Source organism: Oncorhynchus masou, chromosome 13 (assembly GCF_036934945.1).
Source record: "Oncorhynchus masou masou isolate Uvic2021 chromosome 13, UVic_Omas_1.1, whole genome shotgun sequence".
In the NCBI taxonomy this organism is placed as follows: Eukaryota; Metazoa; Chordata; class Actinopteri; order Salmoniformes; family Salmonidae; genus Oncorhynchus; species Oncorhynchus masou.
The window spans coordinates 15541996-15568174 of NC_088224.1; the positions used below are offsets into that span (position 1 = coordinate 15541996).

The following is a 26179-nucleotide window of genomic DNA, read 5'->3' on the forward strand; positions in this document are numbered from 1 at the left end:
CTGTCAGTGCCTTGTGCAGCATGGACGCGCCATGCCAGTCACAGCCACAGTGCTCTTCTCCTCCGTCTCTCCCTCCCTGCTCCCTGTCAGTGCCTTGTGCAGCATGGACGCGCCATGCCAGTCACAGCCACAGTGCTCTTCTCCTCCGTCTCTCCCCCCTGCTCCCTGTCAGTGCCTTGTGCAGCATGGACGCGCCATGCCAGTCACAGCCACAGTGCTCTTCTCCTCCGTATCTCCCCCCTCCCTGTCAGTGCCTTGTGCAGCATGGACGCGCCATGCCAGTCACAGCCACAGTGCTCTTCTCCTCCGTCTCTCCCCCCCTGCTCCCTGTCAGTGCCTTGTGCAGCATGGACGCGCCATGCCAGTCACAGCCACAGTGCTCTTCTCCTCCGTCTCTCCCCCCCCTCCCCCCCTGCCGCTCACAGCGCAGGATGCAGGTCTCATCAAAGCCTGGCCCTGATGGAAGAGGGCAACACATGAATGGATGGGTCATGAGATGAACTGGAAATAAAGCACAGCGTTAGATTGGATGGAGGGATGGACCAGGTTGCTCAGCTCTCTATCTCTTTCTCTGTGTGTGTCTCTTCCTCCTCCCCCCCCCTTGACTGACCCTCTTGTTATCTCTTTGATCTGTTTCTCATTACCACTCCAGTAAGGTCTGGCTATGCAAATGAAGCCATAGCCTAATGAAACAACACTACGTACGCAAACCAAATTGATGGGCTCCTTTTTACCACATTTTGGGGTGGCAGGGTAGCCTAGTGGTTAGAGCGTTGGACTAGTAACCGGAAGGTTGCGAGTTCAAACCCCCAAGCTGACAAGGTACAAATTTGTCGTTCTGCCCTTGAACAGGCAGTTAACCCACTGTTCCCAGGCCGTCATTGAAAATAAGAATTTGTTCTTAACTGACTTGCCTGGTAAAATTTAAAAAAAATTAAAAACATCAAGGAAAGAAAATTGCATAAGGCTGGCATTTAATAATTATGATACCAAGATAATGTTTTATTTGAAAGAGACTAATATTTGAGAGATATTGCGGAGATTTGTTTTAAGGATGTAGTACTAGCTAAATTAACTGCAGATATTCATTTCCAAACACTGATTAGGTCTACAAATGTGTTAATGCTTTCAACGTGAGAGCTTGTTTCATACTTCCTCTGTGGTGCTGTGGTCTTTATACTGACCGTGCATCCTGGATATCAGGAAAGCTGGATAAGACTGTTACTGTGTGTGTTGTGGTGGAGTCATGCTCCCAGGGCAGTGATACACTGTCTTAAGTTGACTCTGTCATTCATCGCAGGCTGACCTTGAGTTTAACATCAGCTCACAAACACAAAACCTGGAATCTGACGGATCATAAAAACATTCAAGAAAAGCAGTGGGTTTGTCCCAAATAGCATTGCAACCTATTTACTGTGTAGTGCACTACGTTTGCCGAGGGCCCATAGGGCTTTGCTCAAAAGTAGTGACCTGTAATGTAGGGAATAGGGTGCCATTTGCCGAGGGCCCATAGGGCTTTGCTCAAAAGTAGTGATAGGGAAAAATTATTGCAACCTATTTACTGTGTAGTGCACTACGTTTGCCGAGGGCCCATAGGGCTTTGCTCAAAGGTAGTGACCTATAATGTAGGGAATAGGGTGCCATTTGGGACGCAAATAGCATTGCAACCTATTTACTGTGGTGCACTACGTTTGCCGAGGGCCCATAGGGCTTTGCTCAAAGGTAGTGACCTATAATGTAGGGAATAGGGTGCCATTTGGGACGCAAATAGCATTGCAACCTATTTACTGTGTAGTGCACTACGTTTGCCGAGGGCCCATAGGGCTTTGCTCAAAAGTAGTGACCTGTAATGTAGGGAATAGGGTGCCATTTGGGAGCAAATAGCATTGCAACCTATTTACTGTGTAGTTGTTTGCCGAAGGGCTTTGCTCAAAAGTAGTGACCTGTAATGTAGGGAATAGGGTGCCATTTGGGACGCATCCAGAATCTGTGATGTTTTCTCTGTATCTTTGGTATTTTCAGACAGTTATTTTCTGCCTGTTTAAACTCACACCTTCACGCTTCTCTTCACCCGGTAGGGGGGTGGGGGGGGGGGGCAGAGATAAGTCGACGCCTCTGTAATATTCATCTTTGTCCTCAAATGAGGAGCCTGTCTGCCTGTGTGGTGATTCTGAATCTGCTCACAGAGCATCTGCCGGACACTCCAGATTAGAACATCGGGAGCCATAACTACTGCTCCAGTTTGGATTATGTATCACTCGTTGCCAGGGTGATTTTGCCCCCCTCCCCCCTGTCTGTCACATCCCTTGCTCTCCCAGGAGGCAGAGGTGTATTCAATTACAGCAACATCTGTGGAAGTTGGCTTACCCCTGCGCGCGCACACACACACACACACACCTGGTGGGGCCAACTGGAGCATGGGGAGGGGGGGGGCCTAGCTGTGAGGAGATTTGTTTCTCTTTTCCTTGTGTGGATTTATCTTCTGCGGTTGCTACAGCAGAGCAGACAGTGTTGGGAATAGGGGCCAATAGGGGCTCTGGTCAAAGCTCGTACACTTTGTAGGGAACAGCCTGTGTTTGGGTCAACATTGCCGATGGATGGAAGAGGACCCTCAAGGCATTTTCTTTTCTTATTTTGCTGAACTGGAATTCTCACTGTCCCTGACTGTCACCATTGTTGGCAAGTCAATCCCCCCACAACATCTGCAGGCCACCTGCTGTGGAACTTTGTCACCAATTGTCAGATTCTGCACTCCCCAGAGCCGAGTGTCTACAAATAGAGGGACAGTGCTTTTGATGCCAGCAATAGCACTTTCCGCTTTAATAGTCTAGGACTGGCTGGCTGGGCTGGAGGCTTGTGTGTTGAAGGTAGTCTCTTTGCCTGGAGGGGCAGACTGAGATCTGTCTAACTGGTCTGTGCATTTCTGAATCAAAACAGACAGTCTAGATGGAAGGAAGGAGCCCCAGTAGAAAAACAGGACAGAGTGTGTCCTTAGAACGGGGTGGAGGAGGGGGAATGCCCCAGACTAGTGGAAGGTGAGCCACCACTTCCTGTTGCTGCATCATGTGATCTGATCTATTTCCTGTACAAACAGATACTTTGCAGGAAACAAGGCAACAAACAGTGTCATCTTGCAACCCCTTTTGCTGTGGTTGTTTCTCAATATATTCATATGAGTCTGGCCTCTTGAGTTGAACACACAATGTGAAACAAGATCTGTTGTTCTTCTGAATTCACAGCATTGTGACAAATGGATGCTATTTGATGACATCATTATAATGACATATTACCCGTTGCAATGAGAGCTCAGTTTGAAGCACAGCATAGAGGCCTTGCTCTTCATAGTTGTTCTCTCTCACTGTTACACATAAGTATGGGTTACATGCAATAATTAACCCAGAAAAAACAACAATTATGCCGTTTTAAATTCTCTTTATGTTCATGATGTTCATATCCCAAAATAGACTAGAGTTCAATCGCATGAAACTACTGCACCATAAGTGGAGGGTGTGAGTGCCCTGAGCAGTGTCATATAAATTTTACTAGAGGAAAGAATAACAGCCCTCTGCAAACCCAATGAACGGTTTAGCCCAGGGTTCCTCAACCGACGGCCCACGGACTGAATTTGGCCCACGTGATTTATTTTTAAATTTGGCCGCCAATTCATTGTTTTAATTGATGGAGATTAAAGACTAAAAACAACAGCGAATCAGCTCCAAGTGATTTATTTTTTGGGGACATCTGTTCCAAAGTATTCCCACGTATAATAGAGAGAGATACGCTTGGTGTACAACATTAGGAACACCTTCCTAATATTGAGTTACACCCCTTTTTTCCAATCTACACGGATTGAATTGGATTTAACCGATGATGTCAATAAGGGATCATAGCTTTCATCTGGTCAGCCTATGTCATGGAAAGAGCAGGTGTTCCTAATGTTTTGTACGCTCAGTGTATGATCGCATACAAATACATGTATGCAAGATTTGAAAACAAATGTTTTAGTAAAATATTTAATCTGTTTGGGCTTCTTGTGGTCAATTTGAGTCTATAAATGATTTGTAATTATGTCCCCCATGACCATCTGCCCACGGCTGAATCTAGTTGATGATCCCTGTTTTAGTCTGACTGAAGCAGAGGGATGAAAGGCCTATGCTGCGTCCCAAATCTATCTAGTGCACTACTTAACCCAGGCCCATAGGACAATGGTCAAAAGCTATGAAGGGAATAGTGTGCCATTTGGGATGCAACCCTAGTGCCCAGGTCCAGCACCCTGCAGTGTGGTCAGAGGGCCCATGGCTAGCACCCTGCCGAAAAGCACCATCACACCACCACCTCACAAAGACGCTGAGTAGGTGAAACCAAAAATCTCAAATTTGGACTCATGAGACCAAAGGACAGATTTCCACCCGTCTAATGTCCATTGCTCGTGTTTCTTGGCCCAAGCAAGTCTCTTCTTATTATTGGTGTCCTTTAGTGGTGATTTCTTTGCAGAAAATCGACCATGACGGCCTGATTCACAGTCTCCTCTGAACAGTTGATGTTAAGATGTGTCTGTTACCTGAACTCTGATGCATTTCTTTGGGCTGCAATTTCTGAGGCTGGTAACTAATGAACTTATCCTCTGCAGCAGAGGTAACTCTGGGTCTTCCTTTCCTGTGGTGGTCCTCATGAGAGCCAGTTTCATCATAGTGCTTGATTGTTTTTGCGACTGCACTTGAAGAAACGTATAAGGTTCTTGAAACTTTCTCTTAGTTTTTTAAAAATCTGTTCTTGCCATAATATGAAATTGATATTTTGCCTAATAGGGCTATCTTCTGGATACAAACCCCTACCTTGTCACAACACAACTGATTGGCTCAAACGCATTAAGAAGGAAAGAAATTCCACAAATTAACTTTTTAAGAAGGCACACCCGTTAATTGAAATGCATTCCAGGTGACTACCTCATGAAGCTGGTTGAGAGAATGCCAAGTGTATGCAAAGCTGTCATCAAGGCAAAGGGTGGCTACTTTGAAGGATTTCAAATATAAAATATATTTTGTTTTAACACTTTTTTGATTACTACATGATTCCATATGAGTTATTTAATAGTTTTGTTATATAAATGGTGTGTGTGTGTGTGTGTGTGTGTGTGTGTGTGTGTGTGTGTGTGTGTGTATATACACACACATATATCTCATACATGACTTTGACACACACATACACTACACGTGTACAATACACACATTTATTTGATTCCTTTTGGATTCTGTCCATGTGACATAGTTAGTTTTTATTGTCTTTGTAAAGGCATGGGTATAGAGATGAGGGTGGTAAAGCAAACAATGGCAGCATGAGGTAAGTGGCAGTAAAAGATGGCGTCTGCAGTAGGGGGAAACAGCACCAATGGCCGGCCCCACCACCACTCTTGTTTTTGTTGCTGAACTCAGGGTGTTTTTGTTTGTAATATACATGTTGTGCTCTTCTATCGGTTGTGCAATGATGTCAGAGGGGAAAACTGTGTTGGTTGTTTGCAGTAACTTATATGTTGTTGTAATATTGCACATGAAGGATTCCCGCTTTTAAATGTCCCCAGCCAGCAGTATTCAGTATCACTTCTCTGACATAGCTAGGCCCCACACAGCCTGGGCTATTGGCCGAGATGGTGGAGGTTTGTTGAAGGTGGTGCATGTAGCTAGCTACTAGCTGTTCAGTGAGCCTGATCTGCAGAGGTGAGGAATTACGCTGTGGTCCTAGTACTTCTGGCAGAAGGGATGGGGGTACTGGGGGAACTCGGTGGGGGTGACGGCTGTGTTTTGTAAAATCCTTGCCTCCCTGGAACTCACCCAAGCCTGCTGGAGGTGGGGGTATCAGTCACAGCTGGGGGGCCAAGGGGGCCCAGGGAGCGGTAGGAGGACAGCTGGCAGAACGAGAGGGTGTGTTTATGTGCCTCCATTAGCACTATGAGCGTCCATGTGATTGAAGATCACAGTATCTCCTTTGTTCCCCTCTGCCTGATCTGCCGTGCTGGTCACAGATTGAGACTCTGTCTGGTCTCCAGTGCTGGTCACAGAGTGACTCTCTGTCTAGTGAGCGCTGGTGACTGTGGCCATTCACAGCATTCTGCACCTCAGTGGGGGGAGGGAGAGATGCAGAGCTGTCTCTCCTGACAAGATCCCTCTGCACTGTGTCGGTCCTCCACCGTGGGCGTGTGTGTCCTGTGAATGAGAGGATGTTTGGGACCAGCACGTTAATTGCATTTTATTTATTAACCTTTATTTTTTAACAGGGTGTCATATTGAGACCAAGTCTCTTTTACAAATGAGCCTGCGCAATACAAACACACACGTCAATACAAAACACAATAAAAGTACTAAATTACTTCACTTAGATCATTCCCCACTAATGTTTTACATTCCCTACAGGGCAACAGGCAATCAAGCCTGAGGCTCTCCTGCAACATGATCCACATCTGTGGAGAACAAAAACTAGTACCGTCTCTCCTCAAATCAGAAGCCACCCTTGGAACCTCTTGCACTATTCAATCTTGTGCTCTTGTACTGTATTCTATGGTGACCTTGACCAGTGTGGTCAGATACGTTGGCCGTTTCTGCAGGAGCGCTTTGTAAAGTAACAGAAGGGAATGCTGCCCTCTTCTTCTACGTACAGAGGCCCAACCCACCTTTTGATACAATACACAATAGTTCTAAAACCATCACCAGTCATTTTTATCTAACTAGGCAAGTCAGTTAAGAACAAAGTATTTTCAGTGACGGCCTAGGAACAGTGGGTTATCTGCCTTGTTCAGGGGCATAATGACAGATTTTGACCTTGTCAGCTCGGGGATTTGATCTTGTTACCTTTTCGGTTACTAGTCCAATACTCTAACCACTAGGCTACCCTGCCAGTGATGAATCTAAGGGCACAATGGGAAAACAGCATCTAGAGGTTTAGGTGTGGAAGCTTCTGCATGCCTGTAGATTATATCCCGGTTATCTAAAACAGACACATTGCCTGGACAACTTCCTTTCTATTATCAAAAGACAGACATGCTCTATTTCTGTAAAAATAATCACATTTTGATCATCAATTTCTTTACCAGCTCAGTAACATGCATATGTATCATCTAGCCAGATACCAAGTTGTATTGGATATCAAATTGTATTTGTCACGTGCCGAATACAACAGGTGTCGACCTTACAGTGAAATGCTGACTTACAAGCCCTTAACCAACAATGCAGTTTAAAGAAAAATAAGAGTTAAGAAATAATATATTAAATGAGCTAAAGTAAAAAAAATAAGCAACACAATAAAATAACAACGGCGCTATGTAGAGGGGGTACCGAGTCGATGAGCGGGTACGGGTTAGTCAAGATATTTACCAGAGGGAACTCCTTTCGATTTGTGTTCTGTTCAGGCTAGTAATTTCAAGGTCACTTCAGGCAACGTTATGTGACCTAGATGTTATGGGACCTAGATAATAGCATGGATTTAGTTTGGTTTACATGAAGTATTAACTTAAGATTCAAGAGGGACTTCTGTAAGGCATGACGGTGACAGAAGCCCTGGAGGCAGTGCTGTAATGCACCATCATGTGTATGATGTCACTGCTACTGCAGAGTATTCCTGCCTGTAATCAGTCCTCACAGCCAGCTGGAGTTCGAATAGCTAGAGGATAATAAAGCCTCGGCTTTATTCTCAAAGACATGTTTGCATCCCAAATGGCACCCTATTCCCTTTATTGTGCATTACTTTTGACCAGGGCCGACAGAGCAGGAGGACCCATAAGGCCCGGGTCAAAAGTAGTGCACTTACAAAGGGATCAGGGGGCCATTTGAGACACATACACTTTTAACAATAACCATTGTATGTCCCATTTAGATTTATGGGCCAATGAGAAATGAAACTGCTGCTGTGTGAATCCTCCTGCATACCAAGGTGAACTGAGGCAACCTTTCTGTTTATAAAATGCAGTGTGTGTGTGTGTGTGTGTGTGTGTGGCTTACAGCATGTTTATTTTTGTTGCTCTAAAGAATGCATTATTTTCCTGTTACAGTGGGAATGGGATGGAAGGAGAGGAGGAATATGTCTCCCCGTTGCCTTGTCATGACAACTCCTGAAAATGTTGATTATCACTAGTCTGTGTCATTTACACTGCTGTAGCAAAGAGATTCCCCTTATTCAGGTTCTGAAGGACTTTCCTTTGACTGACTTTTTGATTTCGATCAACACTTTCAGGGCTCCCACTGATGTTGAGGCCGACGGTCTCTGACTATCTCTGAAGCCTTTATTTCAAGTAGGACATGTAAAAATAGCAGCAAATCAATCCCAAATGTTCCCCGCTCGGGCTCTTTCAGGTCTCAATCTAGGGTAGCAGAAACCAACAGGGATTTGGTGACATGGGACAGTATATCTTCAGCACTGGCTGGCTGACTGACTGACTGTATGGCTGGCTGACTGACTGACTTTAAGGCTGTGTTCCCATTTCCTTCCCATCAACTAAAAGTGTGCAATATTTACAAGCATGTCTCTCTGTTTGCCTCTGTCTTTCTATCTGACTCACACACGTTCTCTCTTTATTTCAATTGGAAAATGGACTATTCTTCAGAATAGTCTCAATTCATAAGAGCTTAGTTATTGAGCTAGTATTGTTTAATAAGCCTTAATAAGCTCTTGTCTAAATGCACTGTATTCACACATGAACCATTGTGTAGGTTTATGGATGTTATGACATTAAAACTCTACAGCAGAATGACTGGGTCTCTTCTCCTATTCACTGTACTGTAGTATCGTTCCAAATGGCACCCCAATTCCCTATAGAGTGCACTACTTTGACCAGAGCCCTATGCCGTTTGAGACGCACCCTGTGTGTGTGTCTGGTGGCGTATCAGCCTGTTGTTGGGCAGGAAGAAGGGTGTACTGGCACGTGAAGTGCAGTCGCAATTATGATGCTTTTGTTTGCTGGTTCCCTCAGGGGGAAGAGGATTAGCTTATTTTAGGCTTGGGTTGTGTGTTCTTTTTCATCGCCATAAATGAGTGAAGCTAAGCGTTATGCGACAGTATTGTGCTTGATTAATCCCTCTGCTCTTTCACTCCAATTATTGATTTGTAAAAAATATAAACTACCATTCAAAAGTTTGGGGTCACTTAGAAATGTCCTTGTTTTTGAAAGAAAAGCTTTTTTTACCATTTAAAATAACGTCAAATTGATCCGAAATACAGTGTAGACATTGTTAATGTTATAAATTACTATTGTAGCTGGAAACGGCAGATTCTTTTAATGAAATATCTACATAGGCTTACAGAGGCAAATTATCAGCAACCATCACTCCTGTGTTCCAAATGGCACGTTGTGTTAGCTAATCCAAGTTTATCATTTTAAAAGGCTGATTGATCATTAGAAAATCCTTTTGCAATTATGTGAGCACAGCTGAAAACTGTTCTGATTAAAGAAGCAATAAAACTGGCCTTCTTTTAGACGAGTTGAGTATCTGGAGCATCAGCATTTGTGAGTTCAATTACAGGGTCAAAATGGCCAGAAACAAAGCACTTGCTTCTGAAACTCTTCAGTCTTTTCTTGTGCTGAGAAATGAAGGCAATTCCATGCGAGAATTTGCCAAGAATCTGAAGATCTCGTACCTTCGCAGAACAGTGCAAACTGGCTCTAACCAGAATAGAAGGAGTAGGAGGCCCCGGTACACAACTGAGCAAAAGGACAAGTACATTAGTGTCTAGTTTTATTTATTTACTTCACAGAACTGTAAGCCTTTTGCTTCTTGTTAGCACCAATATAAATACTATATGAAAAGACTTGATGAGTGACTTTTTTTCTTCATTGGGCCACATATGATCTTCTGCTTGCTGTACATAGGCTAGGCCACGAACAAAATGCTAAATGTTGCATTCAACAGTTTTCTGAGCAGTTTCGAAAAGAGTTTGACTCTCTCTGTTTCGAAAAGAGTTTGACTCTCTCTGTTTCGAAAAGAGTTTGACTCTCTCTGTTTCGAAAAGAGTTTGACTCTGTCTGTTTCGAAAAGAGTTTGACTCTCTCTGTTTCGAAAAGAGTTTGTTCTCTCTGTTTCGAAAAGAGTTTGACGAAAAGAGTTTCTCTCTGTTTCGAAAAGAGTTTGACTCTCTCTGTTTCGAAAAGAGTTTGACTCTCTCTGTTTCGAAAAGAGTTTGACTCTCTCTGTTTCGAAAAGAGTTTGACTCTGTCTGTTTCGAAAAGAGTTTGAGCGCCCGTTTCTACTTCTGGTTTAGCCTTTTAGAGCTGCGTCCTCCTGCAGTTCACCACAGTGGAATAAGTAATGATAGACTACGAGCATCAGGGTTTTCTCTGTGGTCTGCTGAGTAATTTTAGCCATTTGAGGAAGTGGTGTCTCATTTTTGTTTTCAACATCCTATTCATATTCAGGCCATGTTTAACAATACATCCTTCTTCCCTTCCTTGAAGAAATCTCTGATCTAACATGGCTGGTTGGTTGAAGGTGATGTGATAGGTATAAGCAATGGTTCTAACTATTTTTAGTATTGTACAGTTATTACTAGCGTCATGTCAAGGGGGTGTACTGGTAGATCAAGTTGCCTCACGCTCCAGCAACAGGATCGGCTCCTCCATATGGGCCGTTCTAGCTCAGACGAGGCTTACTTGCTTAGAGTACATCAGCTATTAGTAGGGCTGTCAGAGTTAATCTGTTACATTTGTGTAATTTTAGTGCACACTTTTTAATCGTGATTAGTCGCATTGTCTGAAAGGGTTCAAAATACACGGAAAACAATCAAAATACCTCATATAAACAGTACCAGTTAAAAGTTTGGAGACACCTATTCATTTCAAGGGTTTTTCTTTTTAATATTTTCTACATTGTAGAATAATAGTGAGACATCAAAACTATGAATTAACACATATGGAATCTTGTAGTAAACAAGAAAAGTGTTAAACAAATCTATAATATATTTGAGATTCTTCAAAGTAACCACCCTTTGCCTTGGTGACAGCTTTGCACACTCTTGGCATTCTCTCAACCAGCTTCACCTGGAATGATTTTCCAACCGTTTTGAAGGAGTTCCCACATATGCTGAGCACTTGTTGCCTGCTTTTCCTTCACTCTGTGGTCCAACTCAACCATCTCAATTGGATTGAGGACGGGTAATTGTGGAAGCCAGATCATCTGATGCAGCACTCCATCACTCTCCTTCTTGGGCAAATAGCCCTTACACAGCCTGGAGATGTTGGGTCATTGTCCTGTTGAAAAACAAATGACAGTCCCACTAAGCACAAACTAGATGTGATGGCGTATCACTGCAGAATGCTGTGGTAGTCATGCTGGTTAAGTGTGCCTTGAATTTTACATTAATCACAGACAGCATCACCAGCAAATCACCACCACACCTCCTCCTCCATGCTTCAAGGTGGGAACCACACATGTAGAGATCATCTGTTCACCTACTCTGCGTCTCACAAAGGCATGGCGGTTGCAACCAAAAATCTAATTTGGACTCATCAGACCAAAGGACAGATTTCCACTAGTCTACTGTCCATCGTGTTTCTTTGCCCAAGCAAGTCTCTTCTTATTGGTGTCCTTTTAGTAGTGGTTTCTTTGCAGCAATTTGACAATGAAGCCCTGATTCACGCAGGTTCTTCTGAACAGTTGTTGAGATGTGTCTGTTTATTTTAACTATGCAAGCATTTTGCAACACCAGCAATAACACCTTCTAAACACGTGTATGCGGCCAATAAGATTTGATTTGAAGCATTTATTTGGGCTGCAATTTCTGAGGCTGTTAACTCCTCCAATGAACGTATCTTCTGCAGCAGAGGTAACTCTGGGTCTTCCTTTCCTGTGACAGTCTCAATCAGAGCTTGTTTCATCATAGTGCTTTATGGTTTTTGTGACTGCACTTGAAAATGTAAAAAATTCTTGATATTTTCTGGATTGACTGACTTTCATGTCTTAAAGTAATGATGGACTGTCGTTTCTTTTTGTTTATTTGAGCTGTTCTTGCCATAATATGGACTTGGTCTTTTACCAAATAATCTTCTGTATACCACCCATAACTTGTCACAACACCACTGATTGGCACAAACGCGTTAAGAAGGAAAGAAATTCCACAAATGTACTTATAACAAGGCACACTTGTTTATTGAAATACATTCCAGGTGACTACCTCATGAAGCTGGTTGAGAGAATGCCAAGTGTGTGCAAAGGGTGGCCACTGAAGAATCTCAAATATATTTTGTGTAACTTTTTTTGGTTTCAAATTTCATAGTTTTGATGTCTTTGCTATTATTCTACAATTTAGAAAATATAAAAAATTAAGAAACTCTTGAATGAGTAGGTGTGTCCAAACTTTTGGCTGGTACTGTACATCTAAAAACAACAATACCATGTCAAAACAGGTTGACATTGTGATTAAAGAAAGTGTGCCTTGTCAATTTACCACATTTAGCTAACCATTACTTTGGACAAAATCAAGACGCCAATATACTTGTAATGCTTTTTGTATAAAAAAAATCTTAAATTACAGATCAATTTGAGCAAATTGTGAATCATACTGGAAGCCACAGAATACAGCCAAATATATAGAAACATCACAATTGGCACCTAAACAGTGGATTCTACCAGGACAATCAGTCCTATGGACTAGCCTACATGGTTTAGGCTAGCACTGAGCTGTGTGTGTGCCAGATAAAGTGAAAGCAGAGGCTGAGGCACCACTGTAGAGTGAGGGTAGTATTGATTTTGCCCTACAGTTACACGCACTGATTACGCAATGTTCAAATGGTGCTGTAGAATAGATTACTGAATGCATTGTTTTTTCCCCCAACGGAACCACTGTTTCATAAGCTGATCCAAGTCATTAAGGGTTTATTAATAGAATATGTTCATTTTTTAAATGTTAAACTGTTTTTTTCGGCACTCATCAGAAAAGCCGCCCACTTATTGTAGCACTGCACTGCAGAGGGAGTGGGATGAGCGAGAGATCATGATCGTTCATGGTCACTCCACTATGGGGGTGGGTTTCTCCTAATGAATGGAGGTTTTTCTGCTGTTGGTCTTTCCTGATATTCCTACGCCTATCCCACCTCTACATACCACCACCCGTGTCCTCCTCCCCTGAAAGGACAATAGAAATAGTCCCCTGTTCCCATGACTCCCTCCACAGACCAACCAAAAAGCCCCATTCATCCCAGGCCTACTGTAGGTCACGTGAACCGGGAGTGCTTTTGTGTGCTGTGTGGTCCTGCCCCCTCCTCCCACCCTCTCAAAGAAGAAGGGTCGAGCCGAGCGTGCATTTACATTTTCCGGGTGGCTCGCCCCCCCCCTTGGAGGTTGCTGACTTATGCTCCTGCAGGGCGAGGTTTGATGAATACCCCTCAAGAGGAAGAGTGGGTCAGGAAAGTCACTCCCACTTTTCATGTTTCCCCGTCAAGTGCTCATGTTGTTCCATCTGATGTTGTGTTGAGACGAGAGGTTGACCGATTTTCTGATTTTTCAACACCGATCCGGTGTTAGTATTGCCAGTGTAACAGTATAGCTTCCGTCCCTCTCCTCGCTCCTCCCTGGGCTCGAACCAGCAACACAACGACAACAGCCACCCTCGAAGCAGCGTTACCAATGCAGAGCAAGGGAAACAACCACCTCAAGGCTCAGAGCGAGTGACGTTTGAAACGCTATTAGCGTGCGCTAACTAGCTAGCCATTTCACTTCGGTTACACCAGCCTCATCTCGGGAGTTGATAGGCTTGAAGTCATAAACAGCGCAATGCTTGACGCACAACGAAGAGCTGCTGGCAAAACACACGAAAGTGCTGTTTTGAATTCATGTTTACACGCCTGTATCTGCCTATCACCGCTCAGTCAGATACTTGTATGCTTGTATGCTCAGTCAGATTATATGCAACGCAGGACAAGCTAGATAATATCTAGTAATATCATCAACCATGTGTAGTTAACTAGTGATTATGATTGATTGTTTTTTATAAGATAAGTTTAATGCTAGTTAGCAAATTACCTTGGCTTACTGCATTCGAGTAACAGGCAGTCTCCTTGTGGAGTGCAACGAGAGAGAGGCAGGTCGTTATTGCGTTGGACTAGTGTAAGGTTGCAAGATTGGATCCCCCGAGCTGACAAGGTGAAAATCTGTTGTTCTGCCCCTGAACGAGGCAGTTAACCCACTGTTCCTAAGCCGTCATTGAAAATAAGAATGTGTTCTTAACTGACTTGCCTAGTTAAATAAAGGTATAACTAATAAAAACTTTAAAAAATCGGCGCCCAAAAATACAGATTTCCAATTGTTATGAAAACTTCAAATCGGCCCTAATTAATCGGCCATTCTGATTAATTGGTCGACCTCTAGTTGAGACTGAGAGAAACAAACACAAGTGCTACTCAAGTCTCTTAAACTGCAATGTACTTTTAAATGACTTGATAGTAAACATCTGTATTATGGTTTTCTCACCTATAGAGACATAGTAGAAAGCACATTTTTATTCTGGTATTATGGCTTTCCTTTGTTTAGAAACGGGTGGCACAGGGGTGTTGTGTGTTCAGGGCCTAACCTCAGCAGTGTGGAGACATGGTAGAGTGAGGGGTATTGTGTTTTCAGGGCCTAACTGATCTAGCAGCAGTGTGGGGACATGGTCGAGTGAGTTTAATTGAGGTCAAACACATTATAAAGCGTTCCAGTGAGACTCATAAAATCCAGGCCTCATACAGTAGTCATCTACTGCCTTGGCATCCTCAGGCCTTATGAGGCTAATAAACGCGGTCCTCTTGATAGTATTTGGATGTGTGTAAAGCCCATTTTCTACAAGGGCAATATACTGTAGCTGTCTTTTTGTTGTTGAAATATTTAATTATGTCTGTTTTGAGGACCCAGATTTTTTTACTCCAGACCCCAGGGATGAGATCCAGATAGGCCTGGTGGTGGTCGTGCTGTGTGATAAGAGCTCACATTCCATATCCCCGAGCTGCTCCTCCTCAAACATGTCGGACCTACTTTCCAAGCCCCTTCACTACTCTCCCAGCTATGTTGATTACACATCACTGTTAGCCAAGAGCCACGATAGCCTTGAGTCTTCTGGGAGTATCCCAAATAGCAACCCCACAATTATCAGAATTGGGTTTGATTTATATACAGTCCCATAAAATCTTGTTCTGTAGGTCAGACCGAGGACTCTTCCCTAATCCTGTGAAATTGTAGGAGGAAAGTAAGGGTCCTTTTGACAGTGTTCCCTTAAGCTAAACTTGAGGTATTGTTAAGTGCGAGATCCAGAGTTGCTTTTGATAAAACCCTTGTAACGTCTGTACACGCTACGGGCCGAGGCGTTTGGTGTTGCACTCCTTCCCTCTACAAATAAGAGACGTCCATTTTGTGTTTTAGTAAATGTGGCGAGAATATTATTGTCCCCTCTCCAAGCCCTAGTTGGTTTGTTTCTTTCTCACCTACTCCCTACAAGTCTTTATTGGGTTTGACAGACACTAGTGACTGGTGACCGAGCCAGATTTGCCTCAGTTTCATGCATAGCGCTCATTGTTCGAGACGAGGGCTGTGGTGGTCTGTGATTGTCAAGCAAATAACTGTCGGTCTCACATTAATTACAAACACATTTAGCATCTGGCTTCCACATAGCCTACAAGACACTGATGCAGACCGTTGGAACATCTACATTTTAAAAAGTCTAATAAATCCATGCCATATAGCCTCCACTTTCACAATGAATTAATTATTTATTTTAGACAGGTCTAAAGAAGCATGATATGAAGAAAATGTAGTCTATTTCAGAAGAACAGAATAGCTTACTCTAGAATCAAAAACATTTTTTTACGCAATGTGGCTGACACAACAGATCAGAACATTAAGCTTAAAAATGTATATTTTTCTTCACATTATAAGTGCAGCAATGCGCACATGGTAGCAGGCTATAAGCGCAAATGTTCCATTAGCTTGAAAACACCATTATCAAAAGTGATGGCAAATGTGATTATGAACGTAATGCTTTTACTATAAAAGTGCATTTTTATTATCTTCCCCAAACTTGAAACTCACTCGTTGCTTATGTATGCCAGTTAGACTCTAAACCTCTTGTAAAACGAATTAATGTGCTTAATTTTAAGATGTTTTTTTGCCACTTTATTTGTGTTACAAACCTTATCAAAACATATAGGCCTATGAGCAAGGCTACATGTGGTGTGCAACTATTATTTGGAAAAAGTCACATAAATATTTGTAGGAACATAAGATTCAACAACTGAGACATAAACTGAACAAATGCATGGGAAACAGTGTTTAAACCCTTTACAATGAAGATCTGTGAAGTTATTTAGGTTTTTACAAATTATCTTTGAAAGACAGGGTCCTGAAAAAGCGACATTTCTTTTTTTTTGAGTTTATATCATTCACAAGTGATGGGCTAATATTGTCACCCATCAGACTATTCTTGATTTAATCTTGTCTTTACATATACTAAATAATATATGTGTGCCGTTTTGATTTAGAATGGACCATTATCATGCACCTGTCTTGAAATGGGCAGCGGGAAAAAATCCATGTCATCTATGCACTTAAAAAGCGGATGGAGGACGCTTTTCCAGTCATTCATTTTACCTGTCAGCCCGGTAGGCTATACTCCTGTTGTAAATATAAGCAATCAGCTTAATGTTAGGAAAGTTGAGAAATAAATATAGTATGCTTAGCCTATAGAAAGCTGATGGGGTCCTCCTCTTTTTAGTAGAGGCCATCACTCTGTTTTCTCACGCAATTGCAAAGCCTATAGAAATGTTCCGCAACATGAGCTCATGGGCTCTCATGAAATGTTTGATTAGATTTTTCGAATACATTTGCATTGATGTCAGAGTGATTAGAGGGACAATCGAGTGCTGAGTACCAAGCAGTTGTCAAGTTTGGTAGGCTACTAATGACCATCAGCAGCATCAGCGCTTGGAGAAGCCTAATTACCGTGACTGTGGAATTTGACTGCCTTCATGACTCGTGGCCGCCGGTGTGGCGGTAATATGGTCACCTCAACAGCCCTATTCAAGACACTTGATATTCACTTTCTCATACACTCACACACATTTGTGCTTTGGCTGTGTCTTAAGTTAACCCCTTGCTGCGAATCTAATTAGCCTTCTGCCCACAGTGTTTGTGTCTGAGTTTCAAGTTTTATTGTCATGTGCACAAGTACAGTGAAATGCCTTTATTTTGGGCTCTTTTCCAACAATGCAGTAATCAATATCAGTAGTCAACATATTATACTGTAAAGTGTGTGTCTGTACATGTGTGAGAGAGACCTGGTTTGATGAGCCCTGCAGCAGAAGGTCACACAGTCAGAGTGACTCTGAAGCCTGTGAGTCCTGTCTGTCTCCTGCTCTCGCTCTGCCCCCCCCCCAATTCAATTTCAATTCAAAGGGCTTTATGGGCATGGGAAACATATATATCTACGTTGCCAAAGCAAGTGAACTAGATAATTAACCAAAGTGAAATAAACAATCAAAAATGAACAGCAAACATTACTCACAAGTTTCAGAAGAATAGACACATTTCAAATGTCATTGTTAATATACATCGTTGTAATGATGTGCAAATAGTTAAAGTACTAAAGGGAAAATAAATAAACAAATCTTTCTCCCTACACCCACTCTCCCCAGATCTCCCCCTCTCTCTTTCACTCTCCTCTAACACTCTCTCCATCAGTTCATCATCCTCTGTGACTGTCTGGCAGTAGGAAGGCCTTTCAGTTTACAAACTCCTAATTGAGCTCCACTGTTATGTTTAAAGCTCATACCCCTGACCTCCCTGTTGAAAGATATTGCCTTATGTAATCATGGAATATTATTTTTAAATCTAAAGGGATCTGGGTTTGAACATTGCACATTTATGTTCAGCTTAGAGAGACAACCTGTGACATTATCTTATGTAATGTCTGTTTCAGTTGGTGTACACTACAGACTCTAAATGTGTCCCGAATTGCACCTTATTTCCAATTTTAGTGCACTACTTTTGAACAGGGTCCGTAGGGCACTGTGTAGGGAATAGGGTGCTGTTTGGGATGCCACCTCCTTTTTTACATTTATTTAACTAGGCAAGTCAGTTTAAAAACAAATTCTTATTTACAATGACAGCCTACCCCGAATTCCCCTAACGCGGACAACGCTGGGCCAATTGTGGGACTCCCAATAACAGCCTGTAATCGAACCAGGGTCTGTAGTGATGCCTCTAGTACTGAGATGCAGTTCCATAGACCGCTGTGCCTCTCGAGAGCCCTCTAAATGCACTGATTTAGCAGTTGGATTATAGAGCAGAAAATGTTGCGTTAGGAGGCCCCGTTATGGATCGACTATAACTATACCGGAAGGATACGCCGACAGTTAACACATCATAGACCAAAACAATGTTGTGATTGGGTAACTGATGCTTATGTGTAGGCTGGTAGAGTTCCAATGGGAGATGCATCATATCACATCTCATTCTTTAAACAAAAACACCCTCAGGTACTAGCTACCATTGTATTATTTTAACAAAGAACATACTAGCTAGTAAAGCCCTTGTTATGTGTGCAGCTTGGCACTTGCAGTTAGAGAACTTTTGTTGTGTGGGCATGTTTCCGCTCTGGAAGCACAGTTCATTTTTATTATCATCTTCCCACAGAGCATCCCAAACCGTGTGACATTCCTTCCCTGTCAAGGACTCTTCTGAGTGGGGACAAGTTCCCCCCCTATTCTCCCAGGCCCCCCCAAGGCTCCTGCTCGGGAGAGTATGGGGAGGAACAGTACAGTACATTGCTGTAGGCTAATTGGTTTCCTTAGCATAATCGACTCATCTCCATGGAGATGGCGGCTAACTAGTGCTCTACGATAGCTCTGTGGTGAGCAGGGCTGGAGGAGGGAGCAGGCCGTTTTCAGAACTGTCGTGTGGAAAAGTACTTTGGGGAGCGATGAAGTAGTGGTGGTTTACTTAGAAAATAGTTTGGCGCTGTGTGCATCCCTGGCTACGCCCTGAGAGAAGAGTAGCTTTCCATACCCAAATGCTCCATCGAGATGTTCCAGTTCTTTAAATGAGCCTGCTAAAACATATGTTATGACAGTAATGCCTCTGGTTTTGTGGTATCTAGAATTGTGTAGCTACACGGTATGTGAATCACGACCGCTCAGTCTTGTCAATTAGCATAGCAGAAGATTTCCCCCTCACACGGGAATGCACTGAATGTAGGCCCCAACTGCTGAAACACAAATGACTCCATAAGGTGTAGTGAAATCCCAGTTAACACACAATGTTCCTGCGACTTATACATATATTCTCTAACTTTTTTTTTTTTTTTTGACATATCACGCTGCCACAATGTTCTGGGAACCAACATTTGTAAGCTGGGATATATGTGCCTGTCTGACAACCTGTGATCTGTTCTGTCTGGGACAATTGTATAATAACAATTGTAAATGTCAAACAGGTGGTTGTTAAATGCTGTGAAAAGGAGAGATTGTGGTGAAATGTTAGATGTCTTATGAAACACGTGAAACGGCTGAGCTCATTTGTCCTTTTGACCTGCCTGCCTCTTTCTTTCTATCCCTTCCACCATCTCTCTCCACCTCTCTCTCTCTCTCCACCTCTCTCTCTCTCTCTCTCTCCACCTCTCTCTCTCTCTCCACCTCTCTCTCTCTCCACCTCTCTCTCTCTCTCCTCTCTCTCTCTCTCTCTCTCCACCTCTCTCTCTCTCTCCACCTCTCTCTCTCTCTCCACCTCTCTCTCTCTCTCCACCTCTCTCTCTCTCTCTCTCTCTCTCTCCACCTCTCTCTCTCTCTCTCCACCTCTCTCTCTCTCTCCCCTCTCTCTCTCTCTCCGCCTCTCTCTCTCTCTCCACCTCTCTCTCTCTCCACCTCTCTCTCTCTCCACCTCTCTCTCTCTTTCTCTCTGGTCTCTGTGGCCTTGACAGCTCAGATACTCAGAGAGCCAGATGAGTTAGTTTTGAATCTGATCCCAGGTAAAAATCTGCTAGAAAACAGACTACTACAGTATTTGTCTTTGTGGTAGAGATGAGTAGGGACTCGGGAGTTGGGGCCTCACTAACCCTAGGGTGGGTTAAACATATGCTGTGTGTCAGACTTCACACACTGACACTGGCCAACTACGACGTCAGCCTCCGACACTTGTAATGGGTGCAGTGAAGTCGCTGTAAGCACCAGACCTGGGTTCAGTAGCATTTGTCTTCTTCAAATACTGTATCTGCGCTGGATTGAGCTTGCCTGGCACAATGGAACCAAAGGAATATTCCCGAAAGTGCAAACCCCACCACGATAACATTCCAGGTAGACGATCAAATGCTCCAAGTATTTTTGGAAAGATTTCAAATACCATTTGAACCCAGGTCTGGTCAAACTTCACTGAGACTTCCCAACTAAGACGTCAGTCCCAACGCTTAGTTCAATGAGGCTGTAATGTTAAGATCCTGTCAGGTTTTGGCTCACTCTCCCACCACCGTGCGAGTTGTTCTTATAGTCTATGGCATCAGTGAGACAATAGGGCAGCCAGAGGTGGAAGTGAGAGCTTGGCTATGTCCCAAATGACACCCTATTCTCTATCTAGTCCATTCCTCCTTACTGATGGGCCCTTGTCAAAAGTAGCGCACTACATAGAGAATAGGATGCCGTTTGGGACGAAACCTTTGTGGTATTGGGTAATGGAACATGGCTCCCTCTGCTCAGAGTTCTGACTAGACTATGTTGACCCCACACCAGGGTAATGTTCAGTATGCAAACACTGTGGAATGTTCCAGATAGAAATGACATAAATAGAGCTGGCGTGATTCCTTATTGTACGTGTTAGAGGCATGTTTATTCTAAATAATGTATTTTCTATCTGAACTTTCCCTACTGTTGTGCCCTGCTGAATGCTGACCAGTACATGTACTAGTTCAGTATAGCTGTGTGACACAATGTTTTTCAGGTTGAGGTAACTTCCTGTGAGCATGTCGTGTAAGCTGTTTCTCCAACGGTTGTCTCGTCTTTTAATTTTTCTGCTTTTTTTCAACGTTCTATTTTGCTACAGACCTGTTTCCTCTTCTCTAGACAAACGCCTACTTCCTCCTTCTGTTAACCTCTCTCTCTTTTGCTTTTTTCTGTCTCTGTGCCCAAGGAGAGGCACTTTGAAGTTTAGTTTAAAACCCTTTTTCTTGTGACTGCTGAACATCGAAGGATGATTATTGTATTTGTGGCTAGCTAGTGTTAGTGGGGATTTAGTTTTGTTGTGGATTTGAAACAAGACTTATTGGAGGGTGGACCCGCTGGTTGAACTCGCTACCTGCTTGTCGACAAGGATTCCGGGTGAGTCCCTGGTCTTCTCTTCTTGTTGTGTACTCACTACTCAGGCTGGAGTAGGGTGCGTTGGGCCGAAGGGTAGGGCCCTCATTTTAGGGCCGCCCTCCCCATCCCCTGTGCCCTCTAACCCCCCTGGGCACTGACCCTATTCTGACTACAGTATTATAATGATTATAAATCACGATACCAGGACAGCCATTTTGAGTGTACCCATGAGTTTACCAGTTTGGTTTCCCCTGACAGGTCAGCTATGAAATAGATTGTTTAGACAACTACATAACAGACAGAAATCGAAATAAAAGCATTGGCTGTGCAGCTCATTAGATATGGATTTGGCTGTTATAGTTGTTTAGTCACACCTCTGGATTGACACAGACATTTTCTATGACTCATTTATTTTATTCAGGATGGTGACAATGAAATGTATATTGTTGCTGACTCACTTTGTTATTGGTGAACCCCTTTTGGTTTCACCGCCTGGGTTCACTGTTTTCATGACACTACCCCTCATACCCCTCATACCCCCCATACCTGTAAGACCTTGACTGCATTCCAAATGGCACCCTATTCCCTACCAATTTGCACCCTATTCTCTACATAGTGCACTACCTTTGACCAGAGCCGTATGGGCACTATAAAGGGAATAGGGTGATATTTGGGATGCAAATATCACCCTGCAGCATGCATCGCTCCATGTCACACATATCTACGCTGCTTCCAGGAGTGTACAGTGCATGCATACATACACAATGTTAGTCTAATTAACCAACACAAGTTTAGAGAATTACTGTCCCCTCGGCAGGCGTGTTGTGTGCCTCGGCTGAGTTAATACAGTGCTGTTAATTGCTGTGAGAGCTGTTGTCGGCCATTTGGCACAGAGTACTGACAGGATATCCTGCTTGCTGCACTAGAAACAAGGGCATGTTTGTGAAACAAAGTGGCCTGTTGAGAAAGAGACAGTTACTAGTAGCAACCTGCTGAGACCGACAGTGTTCTAGTAGTAGTAGTCTGCTGAGACAGTAGTAGTATTCTGCTGAGACAGTAGTAGTAGTAGTAGTAGTAGTAGTCTGCTGAGACAGTAGTAGTAGTAGTAGTAGTAGTAGTAGTAGTAGTAGTCTGCTGAGACGGTGGTAGTAGTAGTAGTAGTCTGCTGAGACGGTAGTAGTAGTAGTAGTCTGCTGAGACGGTAGTAGTAGTCTGCTGAGACAGTAGTAGTAGTAGTAGTAGTAGTAGTCTGCTGAGACAGTAGTAGTAGTAGTAGTAGTAGTCTGCTGAGACAGTAGTAGTAGTAGTCTGCTGAGACAGTAGTAGTAGTAGTAGTAGTAGTCTGCTGAGAGAGTAGTAGTAGTAGTAGTCTGCTGAGACAGTAGTAGTAGTAGTAGTAGTCTGCTGAGACGGTAGTAGTAGTAGTAGTCTGCTGAGACGGTAGTAGTAGTAGTAGTAGTCTGCTGAGAGTAGTAGTAGTAGTAGTAGTAGTCTGCTGAGTAGTAGTAGTAGTAGTAGTAGTAGTAGTAGTAGTAGTAGTAGTAGTAGTAGTAGTCTGCTGAGACGGTAGTAGTAGTAGTAGTAGTAGTAGTAGTAGTAGTAGTAGTAGTAGTAGTAGTAGTAGTAGTAGTCTGCTGAGACGGTAGTAGTAGTAGTCTGCTGAGTAGTAGTAGTAGTAGTAGTCTGCTGAGACGGTGGTAGTAGTAGTAGTAGTCTGCTGAGACGGTAGTAGTAGTAGTAGTCTGCTGAGAAAGTAGTAGTAGTAGTAGTCTGCTGAGACAGTAGTAGTAGTAGTAGTAGTAGCTGAGTAGTAGTAGTAGTAGTAGTCTGCTGAGAAGAGTAGTAGTAGTAGTAGTCTGCTGAGACAGTAGTAGTAGTCTGCTGAGACAGTAGTAGTAGTAGTAGTAGTAGTAGTCTGCTGAGACAGTAGTAGTAGTAGTAGTGAGACAGTAGTAGTAGTCTGCTGAGACAGTAGTAGTAGTCTGCTGAGACAGTAGTAGTAGTAGTAGTAGTAGTCTGCTGAGACAGTAGTAGTAGTAGTAGTCTGCTGAGAGTAGTAGTAGTAGTAGTCTGCTGAGACGGTGGTAGTAGTAGTAGTAGTCTGCTGAGACAGTAGTAGTAGTAGTAGTAGTAGTAGTCTGCTGAGACAGTAGTAGTAGTAGTAGTAGTAGTCTGCTGAGTAGTAGTAGTAGTAGTCTGCTGAGACGGTAGTAGTAGTAGTAGTCTGCTGAGACAGTAGTAGTAGTAGTAGTAGTAGTAGTAGTAGTAGTAGTAGTAGTCTGCTGAGACAGTAGTAGTAGTAGTAGTAGTAGTAGTCTGCTGAGACGGTAGTAGTAGTAGTAGTAGTAGTAGTAGTAGTAGTCTGCTGAGACAGGTAGTAGTAGTAGTAGTAGTCTGCTGAGAGTAGTAGTAGTAGTAGTAGTCTGCTGAGTAGTAGTAGTAGTAGTAGTCTGCTGAGACAGTAGTAGTAGTAGTCTGCTGAGACAGTAGTAGTAGTAGTAGTAGTAGTAGTAGTAGTAGTAGTAGTCTGCTGAGACAGTAGTAGTAGTAGTCTGCTGAGACAGTAGTAGTAGTAGTAGTAGTAGTCTGCTGAGACGGTAGTAGTAGTAGTAGTAGTAGTAGTCTGCTGAGACGGTAGTAGTAGTAGTAGTCTGCTGAGACAGTAGTAGTAGTAGTCTGCTGAGACAGTAGTAGTAGTAGGTAGTAGTAGTAGTAGTAGTAGTCTGCTGAGACGGTGGTAGTAGTAGTAGTAGTAGTCTGCTGAGACAGTAGTAGTAGTAGTCTGCTGAGACAGTAGTAGTAGTAGTCTGCTGAGACAGTAGTAGTAGTAGTAGTAGTAGTAGTAGTAGTAGTAGTCTGCTGAGACGGTAGTAGTAGTAGTAGTAGTAGTAGTAGTAGTAGTAGTACAGTAGTGGTAGTAGTAGTAGTAGTCTGCTGAGACAGTAGTAGTAGTAGTCTGCTGAGACAGTAGTAGTAGTAGTAGTAGTAGTAGTAGTCTGCTGAGACAGTAGTAGTAGTAGTAGTAGTAGTCTGCTGAGACAGTAGTAGTAGTAGTCTGCTGAGACAGTAGTAGTAGTAGTCTGCTGAGAGTAGTAGTAGTAGTAGTCTGCTGAGACAGTAGTAGTAGTAGTCTGCTGAGACAGTAGTAGTAGTAGTAGTAGTAGTAGTCTGCTGAGACAGTAGTAGTAGTAGTCTGCTGAGACAGTAGTAGTAGTAGTCTGCTGAGACAGTAGTAGTAGTAGTAGTAGTAGTAGTCTGCTGAGACAGTAGTAGTAGTAGTCTGCTGAGACAGTAGTAGTAGTAGTCTGCTGAGACAGTAGTAGTAGTAGTAGTAGTAGTAGTAGTAGTAGTAGTCTGCTGAGACAGTAGTAGTAGTAGTAGTAGTAGTAGTAGTCTGCTGAGACAGTAGTAGTAGTAGTCAGCTGAGACAGTAGTAGTAGTAGTAGTAGTAGTAGTCTGCTGAGACGGTAGTAGTAGTAGTAGTAGTAGTAGTAGTAGTCTGCTGAGACAGTAGTAGTAGTAGTCTGCTGAGACAGTAGTAGTAGTAGTAGTAGTCTGCTGAGACAGTAGTAGTAGTAGTCTGCTGAGACGGTAGTAGTAGTAGTAGTAGTAGTCTGCTGAGGTAGTAGTAGTAGTAGTAGTCTGCTGAGACAGTAGTAGTAGTAGTCTGCTGAGACAGTAGTAGTAGTAGTAGTCTGCTGAGACAGTAGTAGTAGTAGTCTGCTGAGACAGTAGTAGTAGTAGTAGTCTGCTGAGACAGTAGTAGTAGTAGTAGTCTGCTGAGACAGTAGTAGTAGTAGTAGTCTGCTGAGACAGTAGTAGTAGTAGTAGTCTGCTGAGACAGTAGTAGTAGTAGTAGTCTGCTGAGACAGTAGTAGTAGTAGTAGTCTGCTGAGACAGTAGTAGTCTGTGTAGACTCTGAGACAGTAGTAGTAGTAGTCTGCTGAGACAGTAGTAGTAGTAGTCTGCTGAGACAGTAGTAGTAGTAGTAGTAGTCTGCTGAGACAGTAGTAGTAGTAGTAGTCTGCTGAGACAGTAGTAGTAGTAGTAGTAGTCTGCTGAGACAGTAGTAGTAGTAGTAGTAGTCTGCTGAGACAGTAGTAGTAGTAGTAGTAGTCTGCTGAGACAGTAGTAGTAGTAGTCTGCTGAGACAGTAGTAGTAGTAGTAGTAGTAGTCTGCTGAGACAGTAGTAGTCTGCTGAGACAGTAGTAGTAGTAGTAGTAGTAGTAGTAGTAGTCTGCTGAGACAGTAGTAGTCTGCTGAGACAGTAGTAGTCTGCTGAGACAGTAGTAGTAGTAGTAGTCTGCTGAGACAGTCGTAGTAGTAGTAGTAGTCTGCTGAGACAGTAGTAGTAGTACTAGTAGTAGTCTGCTGAGACAGTAGTAGTAGTAGTAGTAGTAGTAGTAGTCTGCTGAGACAGTAGTAGTAGTAGTAGTAGTAGTAGTAGTCTGCTGAGACAGTAGTAGTAGTAGTCTGCTGAGACAGTAGTAGTAGTAGTAGTAGTCTGCTGAGACAGTAGTAGTAGTAGTCTGCTGAGACAGTAGTAGTAGTCTGCTGAGACAGTAGTAGTAGTAGTAGTCTGCTGAGACAGTAGTAGTAGTAGTCTGCTGAGACAGTAGTAGTAGTAGTCTGCTGAGACAGTAGTAGTAGTAGTCTGCTGAGACAGTAGTAGTAGTAGTCTGCTGAGACAGTAGTAGTAGTAGTCTGCTGACAGACAGTAGTAGTAGTAGTAGTAGTAGTCTGCTGAGACAGTAGTAGTAGTAGTCTGCTGAGACAGTAGTAGTAGTAGTCTGCTGAGACAGTAGTAGTAGTAGTCTGCTGAGACAGTAGTAGTAGTAGTCTGCTGAGACAGTAGTAGTAGTAGTCTGCTGAGACAGTAGTAGTAGTAGTCTGCT

The 26179-nt window shown here is 43.1% G+C and overlaps 1 protein-coding gene across 3 annotated transcripts in view; it reads left to right on the forward strand.

The window, feature by feature from the left end:
- The window catches only part of LOC135551783 (engulfment and cell motility protein 1), a 158906-nt gene that overhangs the window by 8097 nt on the left and 124630 nt on the right, over positions 1-26179 (forward strand). The window contains exon 1 of one of the 3 annotated variants that reach the window (XM_064983007.1): positions 21055-21304. The exons of 1 other annotated variant lie outside the window; for it this stretch is intronic. The gene's annotated coding sequence lies outside the window, so the exon portion shown is untranslated. Of the gene's footprint in view, positions 1-21054; positions 21305-26179 lie in introns of those variants that run through there. One more of the 3 variants, XM_064983009.1, reaches the window with a different exon arrangement.